General features: G+C 39.2%; 1 protein-coding gene across 1 annotated transcript in view; it reads left to right on the forward strand.

Annotated features, from left to right (window-relative positions):
* The window catches only part of TBC1D5 (TBC1 domain family member 5), a 480,265-nt gene that overhangs the window by 245,251 nt on the left and 218,860 nt on the right, over positions 1-16,154 (forward strand). The gene's annotated exons all lie outside the window — the stretch shown is intronic.

Consider the following 16,154-nt stretch of genomic DNA (forward strand, 5'->3'; position numbering starts at 1 on the left):
AAGTAGTCTATTTTTTTAAGATATCATTGAAAGTTTGAAGTTCACCAATGGTAAAATTTAAACCGTGTGGATTGTTTGTGGGTTTTTTAGTATTTGAGTGCTTTTATCATTAATAAAACCTGAATTTGATTAGTTTGGAAGAACTTGCTATTTCCATGAAATGTGTGTTTGATCTTCACACTGCTGTAGTGTTATACCATCACAATGGAAGTCTTTGCTAGGTGTGCAAATTGTTCACTTGGCCAATAAATCAAGCTGGACTCTAACCTCACTATCTGTAATACTGTGCCACTGGAAAGTAGAAATATTGTCTTTCTCTACTTCCCAAGGGCAGCTGACCCCCTCCTCGCCAAAGAGGTGAACCCCTTGCCAGCGCATGTGACTACAGACTATTACATTAATCTGTTTAGCCGCAGTACCAGCTGCTTGCATATTTTTAATTATCTTATAGATGATATAACAGTGACCTATGAAATAAAATGAAGGTGAGTATTTTTTAACTTTTTATTTTACAGGCTATTTTTCTAAATTTATTTTAATGATCTAATTGTTACTTTTAGGGAGAGCTATAGATGCACATACTCATTTTGGCTGTATAGATTCTAACATCTCAAGGACACTTATTTTCTTCAAAGGTGTTTTCGTACATTAGTACTGCTAATAATAAAGCTGTGGACTGAAAAAACTCACTTTTCATACTTTTTCTGTTGATTAACTAATTTTATGATTCTGAGACTTATGACCAATATGCGTAAATAATTTCTGAATAAATTTTTGAATCGTACATGACTGTAATTTCTAGATTCCCAATATGTCCCAACAAACCTTTTCTTCTAGTGGGGACTAATTTCCATGGCAACATTTGATCATTCAAAGTTCTGGGATGTGCAGACACTATGTGCTCTTCTTTCTGCTATATGCAGTGTTTTTGTATCTGTGTCAGTCCCAGGATATTAGAGAGACAAGGTTGGTGAGGTAATATCTTTTATTGGAAGTTGGTTCAACGATATTACGTCCCCCACCATGTCTCTCTAATATCTTGGGACTGACACAGCTAAAACATCTAAAGCTTGTCTCTCTAACTAATAAAAGATATTACCTCACCCATCTTGTCCCTCTTTCTGATATTATTCAGGCAGAGAGATGATCTGGGTATGAAAAGATGTTGGCCCACATTCTTCCTCTTTTTGACAGGCTCTGCTTCTCAGTTGTTTCCTTTCTCCCTGCAGGTTGGTCCTGCTGGCTGAGTGTTTTTCCTGTGCTCCAGCCAGCTACTAGAATTCCTATGGAGTACACACCAAAGAAAGGAAGCAAGAGAGATAAGCTGTGTTTCCATTTCTCCAGCTGTCTGTCATAAGTATAGTTTGCACAGTGCTTCCATCTTGTGTACCTCTTGTCTTTCCCTGCTAAGAAGCAGCTTTCTCCCATCCTCACAATCATCCTTGGTTGTCTTCACTGATTTTTTTAAAACCACCCGTAGGCAAGAATGTGGCTCCTTTTTCTCATGTGGCCAAAGATCTCCCAGAGAAGAGGAAAATGGAGGAAGATCTGGAGCCCTATGCCCCTACAGTTGCCCCTTTTCTCCTCCTGCCTTCTATGTCCTCCATAAAAAACACCAAGAGATTGTTCCTATGTTTTTTCACATAGCTCAGACACTAAAAATTAGAGCAGAAGGCTGGACTCCTGTCTTTCTACAAGGAAGTTCCTTTCAGAGCTTGGCTTCCTTGTCTACCCTTCTGTTTCCAAGATCGAAGAGTCAGGCTATCCCAACCCCACAAAGCTTTCACCTTACCAAGAAACCTGAAATAGATGACTTCTCAGTTTGGTTCCCTGCTGTCCACAAGGCCTCCCAATTAAGATTTTATTTTGTCTGTACAACTTCAATCTCTACTTGCAGTTCTCTGTTCTGACCCTTTTGAACCATTACATTTGATAGCCTTTAACCTTCTCTTAGTGGAGGTGGCCTGTTTGGTTTCTGTCACTTCATCTCCATGTGTGGGCACTCCAGTTTTGATTTTCTGTGAGGGGAAGGTAATCCTCTGGACCCGTACTGATTCTCTCCTTATGGGATTTTTCTCTGAATACCAGGAGTCCCTAAAAGGGCCTCTGACATTTCCTGTCAATGCAGAGAGCTTTGAAGATTTGCATTCTTCTCTAAATCATTTCAGAAATTCCTTTCCTTTCTTGTTATGTTGAGTGCAGCTCTCTCCCATCCTCACAATCCTCCTTGGTTGTCTTCACTGATTTCTTTTAAACCATCTGAAGGCAAGAATATGGCTTCTTTTTCTCATGTGGATATGTCTTGTCACTTTTTAAAATCCAGATTCTTTATTCCACAGCTGATCTCCTCTGTACAAATCTCTTCCAGGCGACTCCACTAGAGCAATTTCCACCTTTTTGAACCAAGAAGGAAGAAGCCTCAACTGAGGCATCTTGTCTCAACACTACTGTGTGGTTCTAACTACTTTAGCATGCACTCATGGCAGGTACTTTCTGTTCTTCCTAAGTAGTGGAGCTGGTCTTTATTTTCTGGGAAGCAGAGAAGGTAGTGCAGGCCTCCACTCTAGTTGCCCTTTTGTGTACAAGACATGGGTAAGTGGTTAGAAATAGGAGGGTGAGTGCAAACTAACATGCTTGAGAAGTTCTCAACTGGAGATCAGAGCCTATGAAAGAGTTGGGTGCCAAAATCATCTTTATCCACAAGGGCTTCTTGAGAGTTTGATGGTAAAAGGAGAAAAACCAAGAACTGGCATTGCCTTCCTCACATCCCCAGAAAGCATTTTTAGCATTTTTATTTTTTCTTACAGGAAAAGTACAGGGTGTACAGGTGTCATAGTATTGTGAGACTGTGTTCTTCATGAATTATTCAGTTGTTCACTGTATGCGCCCAGTAAATGAGCCCCTAGTATCTGATCATATTGAATCAGGGTCTATCTTTGATTTTAGTTTTCTGGTCCAAAAAAGAGCTGATCAAAACATGGAAACTGTTGATTCCATAAGAAGAATGTAATGGTTGGCGTGTAAACATCGGGCAAAGGGAATTCCTTACCCTATCTTTCATTTCCCCATATTAATTAAATTATTACACTATTTTTTCCATTAAGGGTCGGTTTCCTCTCCCACTCTGATTTCAGACACTTCAGTGAAACGGATCTGTTCATGAAACACCAGTTCAGCACTTTTCAGGGACATTGGTTGAAACTATTTGTACACATAAGAAAGCCATCAATAAGGCATCCTTGGTGAAAAGTGTCTGGGTGAGATCTCTATTGCTATGTCTACAGTACAATTAAAAACCCACAGATGGCCTGTGCCAGCTGACTCAGATTTGTGGGGCTCGAGCTAAGGGGCTGTTTAATTGTGGTCTAGACGTTCAGGTTCAGGCTAGAGACTAGGCTCTAGGACTCTGCAAGGTGAGAGGGTCCCAGAGCTTGGGCTGCAGCCAACCCCCAAACATCTACACCTCAAACAGCCCCTTAGCCCCAGTTAGCTGGGCTGGGCCAGCTGCGGGTGTCTCATTGCAATGTAGACATACCCTAAGTGCTCATATAACATCGGTAAATAAGAAAGGTGCTCAGCTGTGGAAGTCTGACACAAGAATTCAAATGAATTCAGGTCTTCCTTTGTTTAGCAAGCACTTCAATTCCCATCTCTTTGCACCAGCCTCACCTTAGTAAGAGATGGTGATAAATACACAAACAACATCCAAGGGTGGAACAGATAACTTTGTCCTTACAAGGATCAAGCTGAAGCTAAATACTATGATGAATGTCTCAATATAGAAATAAAATGCAGTAGATATCAATACACCTTTTGCCTAAAATTGTAGCAGACAGTCCACTGAAAAGGGTGACCAAGGAAATAGCACCCAGTTTGACACACGCATACAGTGTAATGAATCTGGTATAAGATTGGTTGGAAACAATATAACTTACTAATGATTTTTAGATATAAATGGTACCGCTAGATATACAGGTATGATTTAGATAAACCGTAGAACATACTGCAAAGAGGTCCTTTGGTAATCACAGATACAAATGACTTTTTCTTAATTAGCAAAATATATTCCAGTTGTTGATCTACTGTATGCACACAGTAACCACAGTGGTTAAATGTACTTTGTGAGTGAAAAACATTGCACTGGTTGGTAAAATGTTCCTAAACCCCAGCAAAATTGAAAACCACAATAATAGAATTACTGTTTGTTCTGAAATCTGAAGGAGGAGACACCTGTGGTAAGAGGAGGAAACAGAAAATGCATTTAACTGATAAACATCTTCCAAAACACAGTTTAATGAAAGGGTTTTGATGAAGAACAAAAACTGTAAATAAGCTGCATAGCATAAATGGGGTCAGTCTGGTCCTATTTGCAGGATTTTTAAAAAAATTATGTTCTAATTTATATTAAGCACCACCAGTCCTTTTAATAATCTTTAAATAAATAAATAAACAAACCCTGTGCATTAATGTCATTGTCTTGGGTGTTAAAAACTTTTTATAAATCCCCCATATCCTACCCAGTCTGACAACTGCTCATTACTAAAAAGAGCATGAATTAAAATATTTATTAAAAGTTCTTAAGCACAGGAGGTCTAAGTAGTGCAGTATCGGGATTCTTTTAAAACTCAAAGCTCAAATCATCTTTGTGCCAATGTGACTAAAATTGACAGATAAATGGCACTACATTCTTCTTGGTGTTGAGTTGCACATTTTCAGATCTTAATCATACTGGCTTTTGCTCCTTGGAGAGGAAAACTAGTCCATAAGGTTCTTAGTGACCTAAAAGCAAGAGCATCTGTTGCAGAACCATGAGTGAGTTGTTGGCTGACTTTAGCAGTAAGGGAGCCTGCAGATGATCAATTCCTTTCTCAGCACTAGATGTCATTGCAGCCAGTAGGATTTTAAATGGAGGAGTACTGTGTTACAAGTTGCAACAGAACTACTGTAGTTTACCCAAGATAACTTAGTTTTCATATAGACTCTTCTGAAAGTAAATATGATTAGTAATTTCATTTTGCTAAAGAAATGACAATGCTGAAGTTATATGTAAGGTATATAAAAGAGCTGAGGACTGATTAGTTTTAGTCCAAAAAGTTTGAACAGAAAATTTTCCAAAAATATTGTAAACCTGAAATAATTCTGAAGAGCAATGAGCATCATCTCTGCATCATAAGAGTGCCTCTAATTTAACCTGCTGAATAAAACCAATCTGAACTAATAGGGAAAAAATAGCAATTTCATGAAACAAATATTCTAAGTCATGTGGACATGATAATGATGTCAAAATGAATAGATTTGCAGAGAGAGAGGACATTTTTGATATGTCTTTCTAACCAATAAGACTGCAATATGCTCATGAACTAAAACAAGTTGTGATTGACTGAGTTACCCTGCATGTCATCATACAGTCATTTGCATAAATGTTTTGAAATTGTAAATGTGGGTAAACACTGCTTTAAAAACTCTTGTTATGAGATCTCTCTGATATCAGATAACTTTTTCCTGATGATTCTTCTGTGCCCTAGTTATACCAATGCTGACTATCTCTAGTGAGGTAGGTATCAACAAAGAGAAATACAGAAATGTTGGTACCCTCTATCAGGGCAGTTGCACCTCCACCCTTCCTGTGTGACTCTCTTTCTAGCTTGATGATTGTCAGAGCTGTAACTTTTAACTTTCATTATTAGCATCTACAAAACGCAACAATTTTAGACTGTCTTGAAAAGCAGGTGTTTGTATTGGTATAACAAGGGGACATAAGGGAATTACTCAGGGCCTGGCTAATAGTTTGTTAGTAGATGTAAATACAAGAAGTGGGAAACGACAAATGTAATGTTAGACCTATTTAGCAGAATTATTCATTTTATCTAGTCCCTTTGTTGCCTGAATATTAACTTAGGAGAATTAGTACATGGTACCTGGAGGACTCACCAATTTAAAAAAAAGTGACTCTGCAATGCTAATAAAAAGTGTGCAAGGTCCTCCAGGTGGTGGCCTCACACAGGTTATTAAAATAACTTCTGTTCCAGAGAACTGGAGGGTAGCAAAGATGGTACCTTTATTTACAAAGGGTTCTAAGGGTGATCTGGGGAATTAGACAGGTAAGCCTTATATCTGTAAATTGCAAGTTGGTTGAAAAAAAAAATGTAATCCCCTGGAACAGCATACTATGATAATGTCTAGTCAGCACGTTTTATGTCAATCAAAATAGTCTCTCTCTAATCACTTGAAATTCTTTGTGTGTCAATAAATTAGTGGATAAAGGAGAACCAGTTGATATAACTTTTCCTTTCAAATGCATTTGACAAAATCCAATAACAGAGACTTCTTTAGTTAAGTAGTCATGAGGTTAGAGGCAAAGTATTGTCGTGGATCAAAAACTGGCTGGAAGGCAGAAAACAGATTAGGAGTAAATTTTCTTCTTGACAAAACGTTTCTCAAGGTCCCTACTAGTTTCAATGCTGTCAGTTATATTAATGATCTGGAAAGGGGAGTGAGCAGTGAGATAGCAAAATTTACAGATATGACAAAGTTATTTAGGTTAGTGAGGACCAGTAAGGACTGAGTAACTTTAGTGAGGACCAGTAAGGACTGAGTAACTTCAGAGGAACCTAACCAACCCAGGTTAATGGGCAACACAGTGAAGTTCAATTATTATAAATGCGAAGAGGAAAAAAATCAATCTACTTGTATACCTTACAAGGTTCTAAATAACTTTCCTGAGTGGATACTGCTATTTGAGCATCATTGTAGACAGCTCAATGAACACCTCTACTCAATGTGCAACTGCAGTAAAAAAAAAAGAAAAGAAAAAACAATAAAAAAACAAACAAGATGTTAGGATGTACAAGGAATGGAATGAAGAGCAAAACAGAAAATATTATAATGCATTATAGAAATCAGTGGCGTGGCCTCATCTGGAATATCAGCATAGTACTGTCACCCCAGTCTCAAAAAGGATATTGCCGGGAGTTCAGAGAAGGGCAACGTGATTTGATTGATATGGGGCATGGAAAAACCCCTCATAACAGATCGGAAAAAGTTCTGATTATTTGCCTTAGAAAGGAGATGAATAAGAGGGGTCATGATAAAAGCATATTAAATAATGAATGATATAGAGAAAGTAGATCAGGAGCTTCTGTTCTCTTTGTCTAATAACACAAGAAGAAGGGGGCATTCAATTAAATCAAAAGGTGGCAAATTAAAAATTTATTTTTACACATTGTGTAATTAGGCTGTGCAACTCACTGCCACATCCCTATCTCATTGCCACATGTCACTGAGGCCAAGACCTTCAGAAGATTTAAAAGGAGATTGGACATATATATAGCTAACAAGACTTCCAAAGTTCTTATAGTTAATGCTAACACATTTTGGAAGGGATATTAAACCTCATGCTTCAGAGCTAAAGCCAACTATTAACTATTAGAGATCAGAATGAGACCTGTTTGGGATGAGGGTAGCAAATTACCCACATCTGTCTGCTGCAGGTTCCTCTGAAGCATCTGGTGTTGGCCACTGTCATAGGATACTAGATAAACTACAGGTCTGATCCATTATGGCAGGTTGCTGGGCTTATCAGTTGATTTGTTTCCCTGTCCTGACTAGGTGATTGAAAAGGCTTTAGTAGAAGTGAGCTTATATCTTGACAGGAGAAGAGACAGCATCCTCCCTGGAGCTTATTTGGTCATTATTGCTTCTGTCTTCTTTTGTCATGTTATCTAAGATTTGCGGAACAGTTAAATATAGCTTGAAACATAGTACCACCCACAGACTTCCTGCCTGACCTTGGACAGATTGCTCTGTTTCCCTTTGCCACAGTTTTCCCATCTGTAAAAATGAGGACATTTCTGTACCATAAGCTTAATATACTGATGTTTATGAAGAGTTCTGGTACCACAATGATTTTTGTAGAAAAGCGTATACACAAAATAAAGCACTCAGCTGTATTCTGGCAGTTGACTTGTGGTTGTTACTTAAATGAGGAGAACTGTCAATGCAATGTCATGATGGTGAAAAGTACAACTTTCTTACTAGTAATTGGAATTCTCAGAGTTATTGCCTCCAAGGTCCTCACTTGCTTTCTCTCCTACCCCAGTTATAAAGAGTATCTGTCTCTCTTCCAGGCAGGAACTAGGGCCCTATGTGCCATTCCCCTCTCTTCTCTCATGGTCTCCGCAGCTCTTTCTCAGAGCAATGGGATTTTCTGAGAGCTTAGCACTTTAAGTGCCTAAATGGGGATCATATAAGTACCTTAGATAAATAAATGAGATCTGAGTTCTTTGGAAAATCTGGCTTTGAATCTTGGATCTTGCAGCAATATTGCCATTATATGAGCAATAATGAGAGTTCATAGTGGACCCAAGATTTTCTCCGCATGCTATATCTGTGTGGAAGTTCTGGACAGAGCAGGAAAGTAATTGTATTTTCCAAACAAAAACAGTCACTAGTCCAGATGGGGAAGGTGGTGCTTGGGGGTGAATAGACCCTCTTTGTTTCAGGTTTGTTTTGCTCTACATACTTGTTGAGTGGTCCTCAAAAATACCATTCTTTTTATTTTCCCATTTTTGGGCAGTAAACTGCCTGTACTTTCATAACATTGCTTTCTGCTACTTCCCCTTTTTAAAATGCCATTTTATGCTGTCATAAATAAAACAAATTCTGTGTGTTTCTTGGATGCATGCAGAAGCTGTATGTTTGACAAGAGCTGTTGCTTTCATTTAAATGTAAATATTACATTTAGATATTCAGATTTTCTCATCAATAATGACCTCAAATTGCAGAGCATAAGGCACAATAATTAGGGAAATCATTTAGTCTGACAGCATATAGCATCAATAACTTGTTGCTTCATTGGGTGCTTGTGGAGGTTGATCTGGGGTCTCAACACATTTAAATAAAAACATTTTAAATAAGTAAACTGAATAAAAATGACGAATCAGGTTTACTGGGCCCTGGTACATTGTGCTACTTCACATATTTTTTCTGACAGTAACAGCATTGCTTAAATGTACTTTTAACCCATTTGTTTGGGGTCATTCTGCTGGGGATCCTTTTTTTTCTCTCCACTGGCCCAGAGCAGGGAACCAGCCTGGGATATAGACCATGATCTGGAATCTAAGTGTAAATACTTGAGCCCCAACAGCAGTGTTATAATATCCTCTCCTGGGCTACAATACTGTGTGTAGCGTTTGTTATCTGAATATTGTTTTAAGGATTAAACTGTTTTGTTTCATTATGAAAAGAAATCTTTAAATAAAAATAAGTTTAAAATATTTCCAGATACAGGAAGCAAAAGAGCCGTGTACAGTTCCTAATTGCCTTTTAGATAGTATGAGTTCCTTCATTACCTGTGATTTAAGCTAAAAATGAAGTAATTATAGATAACAGTGTTTATCTGGTTGATCTTGGCACCTGCAGTCCTAATGCTCAAGCTTTTCCCATATTGCTGATGTTACTAATTTCCATCTCCTATATTTCCACTGATTTTAATGCCTGGTGTCCAATATGAATTCCTACCTTGTTTGAATATTATACTGTATAAGGGCTTCTTGTTGTAGCTAGTAGACTTCGTAGGACATGTATTCATGTAAATCAACGGGATCATAGAATGGTCCTATTTTTGGGTACAATGTTATGTTCCGTATCCTACGATAGGTATCTGATGTGACTTAGTAAGATTTCGACTCTCCCTTCCTCTTTCTCCTTTTGATCTATCTGAATAGAACTGTTATTTATTTCATAGTGTGTTTGGGTAGGCTCAACCACATTCTTTAGCATATTGATGTCCATATATTTTACTTCAGGTATTCCATTATGTTGTGGATCTGGAGTCAGCAGCAGACCTGGGAGCTGCTGGCATAGCAGCTAAGCTCTGTTCGTTGAAGAGTCTCCCTTTCAGCTCCCCTTCCAGAACTACAACAGCCAGATCGCGTCCTCTTCAGAATAGTACTAAATTCTTATTCAATAAACGCCAGAATTACTTACCAGAACAAAATATTCTTACTCTTCTCTGTTTTGGCTCCTAATTACATCATTTGGACTGGATTTCAGAGAAATAATCCTCTCTGAGACGTTGCAGTTTCCTGCTATTCTGCAATCCCAGTGGTGCAGAAAAGGCAAAGAGGGTAACATTTTTTTCCCCAAAGCACCTAAGTGACACAGAAACACAGTCCCATTGACTTTTAATAAGTTTTGAGCTCCCAGATGCCAAGGCCACTTATGAAAATGGGGCTTAGGAGCCTAAGTCGCTTAGGCCAGCATGTTTGAAAATTTTAGCCAGAGTGCCTAGGTCAAAACTATAAACTCATAGACTTTAAGATCAGAAGGGACCATTGTGATCATTGTAGGCCACAGAACCTCACTCACTCCTGAAATAGAAGTAAAATTCTGCCCATTATTTTCCCTCCTTTCCTACAAGGTATAGTACTTTCTTTCCTTTAAGTGTTACAGAGCCACTCCAATTCACCCCAGCCGAGGAAAGGATCACACTGGATCCCTCCTCCAGTCCCGTATCTCAGCTAAGTGGCAGGGTATGGCAGGCTGTCCCTGTAGTCCAGCAGCCATGGATAAAAGGGAGCTGCTCCTACTATCTGAGTGGACTCCACCTTCTTGTGGTGTGAATTCCATCTCTTGGAGCAGCTTCATGAGAAAAGTAGTTTCAGCTGCTGGGACCTTTAGTTTCATCTTAGCAGCCACTGCTGCTGACCATAGTACTTACAATGCTTCTGCTCCCCTTCCAGCTGCACACAGGCAGTGGGAAGATGGTGGTGCTGCTGCTGCTCAGGCTTCAGCAGAGCAAGCCAATGTCATAAGGATTTCTGATCCTTAAAAGGGTAAGTCAGCTGTTTATTCTTTATGGGGCCTAGTCATTGTTCCTTCAAGCTCAGCAACCAAGCAGTGGGACCACACAGAAAACAACATGCAACAATGGTTTTCACAGTGGACAGCAGCTTCTCCTGTGGGTCACAGCAGTCTTTAACAAAAGTCTTTCCTTTTGGGTCCAGGCACTTACACTCAGATTTCAGGTCATCGTGTGGATCCCATGTTAGTTCTCCTCCAAGGGGTAAGATCATCTTCAGCAGGTTAATAAATAGGTCTCAGAGAGATGGGCAGAGGAAACCCTTGAGCAGTGATATGAGAGGAGTCCCCCGATGAATCCATTTTCGGTTCTTTCAGGCAGCCCAACATTTCACAGTCCCTGTCTGGCTCAGACCGTCAGCAAATAAAAAGCACTTGGGAAGTGTTTGAAGGACGAAGCTCCCATTGCTTTCCAATTATTGGGTACGAAGGGAAAAATACAGGAATACACTTAACAATATTTAAAGGATCTGAACAGAAGTCAGGAAAAAGGAACACAATGAGGCAACAGAAGATTTTTTTTCTTCTGGACCCTTTTTTTGAGAATCTCCAGCTAAACCACAGTAATCACAAGCAAGGCACACCACCTTTTTTCCTGCAAAGATGCTAGGATCACTCTCTCAGTTACAGTGATTCCCACAGATGCGTGGGTGGAATTCCAAAAGAAACCACAATTTAAAAAAAGCAATGAGATTACATAGGTCCATGCAAGGTACACCTGTGGATTCATTGATTCTGGGATACCCCTCTAGAAGATAACCTGTTGCCATATCAAATTCCTCCCAGACAATAGTCACATGTGTTCATGATCATGGAAAGCTTATCTCCAGAAGAAAATGTCTTGTACCCTGAGCATTTTGCTTGATCAGTGGATAAGATCATTCAGGTCTTCCAGAAGAGGGGCATTTACCTTTCTTCATCCAAATAGAGCAGCTGAGAAAAATAGTGAAATAGAATATACGGGACAGGTGTAGAGGATGCAGGATCAGAGGAGTCCACTTAAGCATGGTACCTACTCCTTTCCACACATACCTTTTCCAAGTGGAGAAGCATGGGACAGACACTTTAGTTTTGTGAACAAGGCACCTCTCCTCACTTCACGGGATAGGTATTAGAAATAATTGCTAATTGATTCTTGCTACAACCCAGTATATCGGGTATCTAATTGTTTGATGCACTGACATCTGATATCTTCTGAAAAAGGCCTGGTTTAAAGAAGGCATTTGTCTCCTCCTGCAGATTCATAGAATTAGAGTCATGAAATGTAGGCCTGGAAGGGACTTCTAGAGATCATCATATCCAGAGCCCTGTGTTGTGGCAGAACCAAGTCAACCGAGATTATCCCTGGCAGATGTTTGTCCAACTTGTTCTTAAGCACCCCCAGTGATGGGGATTCCACAACCTCACTGAAAAGCCTATTCCAAAGCCTAACTGTCTTTATAGTTAGAAAGTTTCTCCTAGTATCTAACCTAAATCTCCCTTGCTGTAGACTAAGCACATTACTTCTTGTCCTACCCTTAGTGGGCATGGAGAACAATTGATCACTGTCGTCTTTATAACAGCCCTTCACATATTTAAAGACTGTTATTAGGTTTTCCCTCAGTCATCTTTTCTTAAGACTGAACATGCCCAGTTTTTTTTAACCTTTCCTCATAGGTCAGGTTTTCTAAACCTATCATCATTTTTGTTGCTCTTCCCTGAACTCTCTCCAATTTGTCCACATCTTTCTTGAAGTATGGTGCTCAGAATTGGACACAGAACTCCAGCTGAGGGCTCACCAGAACTGAGTAGGGTGGGATAATTCTTCTTGTGTCTTACATAGGACACTCCTGTTAATACATCCCAGAATATTAGCCTTTTTCACAGCTGCATCACATTGCTGGGGCATATTTACTTTGTGATCCACTTGTAATCCCCCCAGAACCTTTTCAGCTGTTATTCAGTCTAGCCAGTTATTCCCAAAATGGGAACTCAGTGCGTGGTTGTGTTTGGTTTTTCCTTCCTATGTGAAGTACTTTGCACTTGTCTTTATTGAATTTCATCGTGTTGATTTCAGGCTGATTCTCTAATTTGTCAAAGTTGCTTGGAGGACTGGATTCGAATTCAAAAGTGCTTGCAACCCCTCCCAGTCTAATGTCATCTTCGGATTTTAAAAGCATACTCTCCACTCCATTAGCTAAGTCATTAATGAAAATATTGAATAGTATTGGACCCAGGACTGACCCCTGCATGGCCCCTCTTATATGCACCCTCTCAGTTTGACAGCAAACCACTGATAACTATTATTTTAGTACAACCTTTCAACTAGCTGTGCGACCCACCTTACAGTAATTTAACCTAGACCACATTTTTCTAGTGTGGTTATGAGAATGTTACATGGGACTATGTGAAAAGCGTTATTAAAATGAAGATATACCACATCTACAGCTTCCCTTTATCCACTAGATCAGTAACCCCAGTCAAAGAAGATTTCAAAGAGCTCATTGTTGTTTGTGTAACTTAGAGAGTATGCATGAATGGCGCAAGCTGGAATCTAAAATTCCTTAGCATACATGTGAAAACACTTTATATTCAAGAGGGTAATACAGGTGTGAAAGAATAGAGAAGAGAATTGAGGTGTCTAAGGAGGAAAAGCTGACTCCTTCAGCTACCTGCAGACTCAGCCTTCATTCCACAGATCTGCCTCTCTTCCCATTCATGAGCATAGAGTATTTTTTCACATGTAAGTAATGCAGCCATCCCAAATTCACTCCAATAAAACTTTTATGCTGCACCTTTGGCATTAAAGATGCAGTCAAAAGCAAGGTAAAAAATTCAGAAGTTGAGGTTCTATAAGTAACATTATTTCAGCTGCATGTTTTATAATGTAAACTTTAAAATATGACCACTAATATATTCGGCTACACTTTTAACCAGTTACACAGGAATATAAAATACAAAATACATACAAGACAGCCCAAATATTAGAATTTGCATTTTCCTTTATTTTATTTATGCAATCCAAATGTAGTATCAACTCATGCTTTTGCATTTAATTTTCTAGTTTGATATAAAACAATTGCTTCTGCTTTATTAATGGTTTAAATGGTTCCAATTGGTTCTTGAAGTTCACACCTCAGTGAAGCAAATGGGGTATGGTAGACCTGAGTTCTAATCTTCATTGCTCATTTCATTTTGACTTGCAAATTTTCTGCGAACCTGGGTTAATGGAGCACCTATGTGTGAGTTTACTTTGTGGAGGATACATCAGCTTGGAAGGAAATCTTTTAAAAAATCATTTTAAAAAATGAAAGCTAAATATTTGTTGAATGTTGTAGAACGCCACCAATATGGTAAATAGCCTCTAAAATTGTGGGATTTATGATTTTTTTTAAACACCTTATCTTCTTCTGTCTCTGATTTAAAGCTAGTTTTCCTGGCTTATTTTGTGTTAAATACCAAAAAAATGTTAAATTTCCATCATGTAATATGTCTGAGCAGCGACCCCTGTGCATGCCTGGCTGGTCAAAGAGCAGTGTTGAGTGATGTCCGGCGGGGACAGAACTTCGTTAAACTCTGCTATTGAGTGCGCTCAGAGTAATATTTTCAGTTGCTTAGAACATTTTTTTTTGTTTTTTTTTTGTTTTTCCACAAGTTCAAACAGGGTGTGGATTATGTACTTGTCAGATTTCAGCTTCAGCTGTTTTACTGTAGGCCTGTTGAAAACATGTCTTCAGATTTAGTTACACTGAGAAAAATGTATCATTTACACTCTACTAACTCAAACTGTTGACGTCATTTTGCTCAAATTTTGCAAAATAATTTAGGCAGAGAGAAAGCGTAGACCTCTTCAGCACAAAAGCAGAGGACTGTTTTGGAAGTTTTACTGGTATGTGAAACCCTAAATTAGAGGGAGACCTTTTGTTAAAAAAGATGAGCTGCTGTAAAACCGTCACCACTGGCAGCTTCTGTAATAAACATATTGGGACAGATTCTGTTCTCAGTTATACCCGCATTACATCTGCACTAACTCAGCTGTCATGGCCGTGTCAGTGCAGAGTAATTCAGTGACTATAATTCCCTTTTAAAACTGTAAATGACACCAGAATCTGACCCAGTGTGTATATAACAAGACCTGCTTGGCAGCTGTTATAATGGCATCGGTGATGCTACAAAACTGGACAGGAAATGAAGAATACTATATCCAATAGAATACTGTATCCGGTAGAAACCATAGGAGAATTTAGGTAGGCAGAATACTGTAGTTATCCATGTTTAAATTTAAACGGGCCAGATTCTCCTTTAAACTGTGTCCGCTTTACACTACACATCCAGCACAGAGCAGCCCTAAAGCCAGAATAGCCAGCATAGAAGCAAGATTCTCTGGTATAGAGCCAGTGCAGTGACTTCTATCATGTCATACCCCCTTCTGGCTGACATTGTAAGGGTCAGAGCTGGCACCCCCATCACAGAATCATAGAATATCAGGGTTGAAAGGGGCCTCAGGAGGTCATCTAGTCCAACCCCCTGCTCGAAGCAGGACCAATCCCCAACTAAATCATCCGTGCACCCTGGCAATCTGCTGCCATACGAGCCCCTTGGGGCTGTTGGCAGCTGGCACAAGTTAAAGCAACCTTTAGCCGAGACAGACCAAAATTGGCGGAGCCCAAAGATTTCTGAAAGCAGCCTTCACATACCACCCCAAATTTCACTCAGCTCTTCAGCTGCAGCCAAGGAACTGGGCTTAGAAGTAAATCCTTAATGTAGGAAACAATGCTATGAGAAATTCACCTCTTCTTAACTGAAAGATGACATCTCCACCCCAACAGTCTAGTCTGTTAGTGCCCCAACAGTCATTGAGGGTATTTGTTCAGAATGATCTCCGAGGAACTGGGTGGGAGGGGAGAAGTTCTTAGAGCACCTGCCTGACCTATCTTAACCCTATTTAGGCAATGGGATCTGATATGATCACACCTTGAGATTAAAAGAGTGATTTCTCCATTTCAGGTTTAGTTTCTTCCTAGGAAACCAAGGAATTTCCTAAGAGAAGGACATAACTTTAACAACAATAACAACACACTGCCAAGGCACATATGCCCCTGAATGTGTCCTTGATGATTTACAGTAAAATTACTATTTGAATTTGTGATAGACTTCAGGAAGACTTTCTGCAAAGGTCTGGGTTACTTTGGTTAGATCATCAAGTGGCTAGATCATTATTCTTGAGATTCAATTCAGAGGAAGATGTAGGAAATATAGGTCTAATTCTTTTATTCAAACTCAGTAAATGGTTTGGGACAATTAATTTCCAATTG

Source organism: Eretmochelys imbricata, chromosome 2 (genome assembly GCF_965152235.1).
Source record: "Eretmochelys imbricata isolate rEreImb1 chromosome 2, rEreImb1.hap1, whole genome shotgun sequence".
Taxonomy (NCBI): domain Eukaryota; kingdom Metazoa; phylum Chordata; order Testudines; family Cheloniidae; genus Eretmochelys; species Eretmochelys imbricata.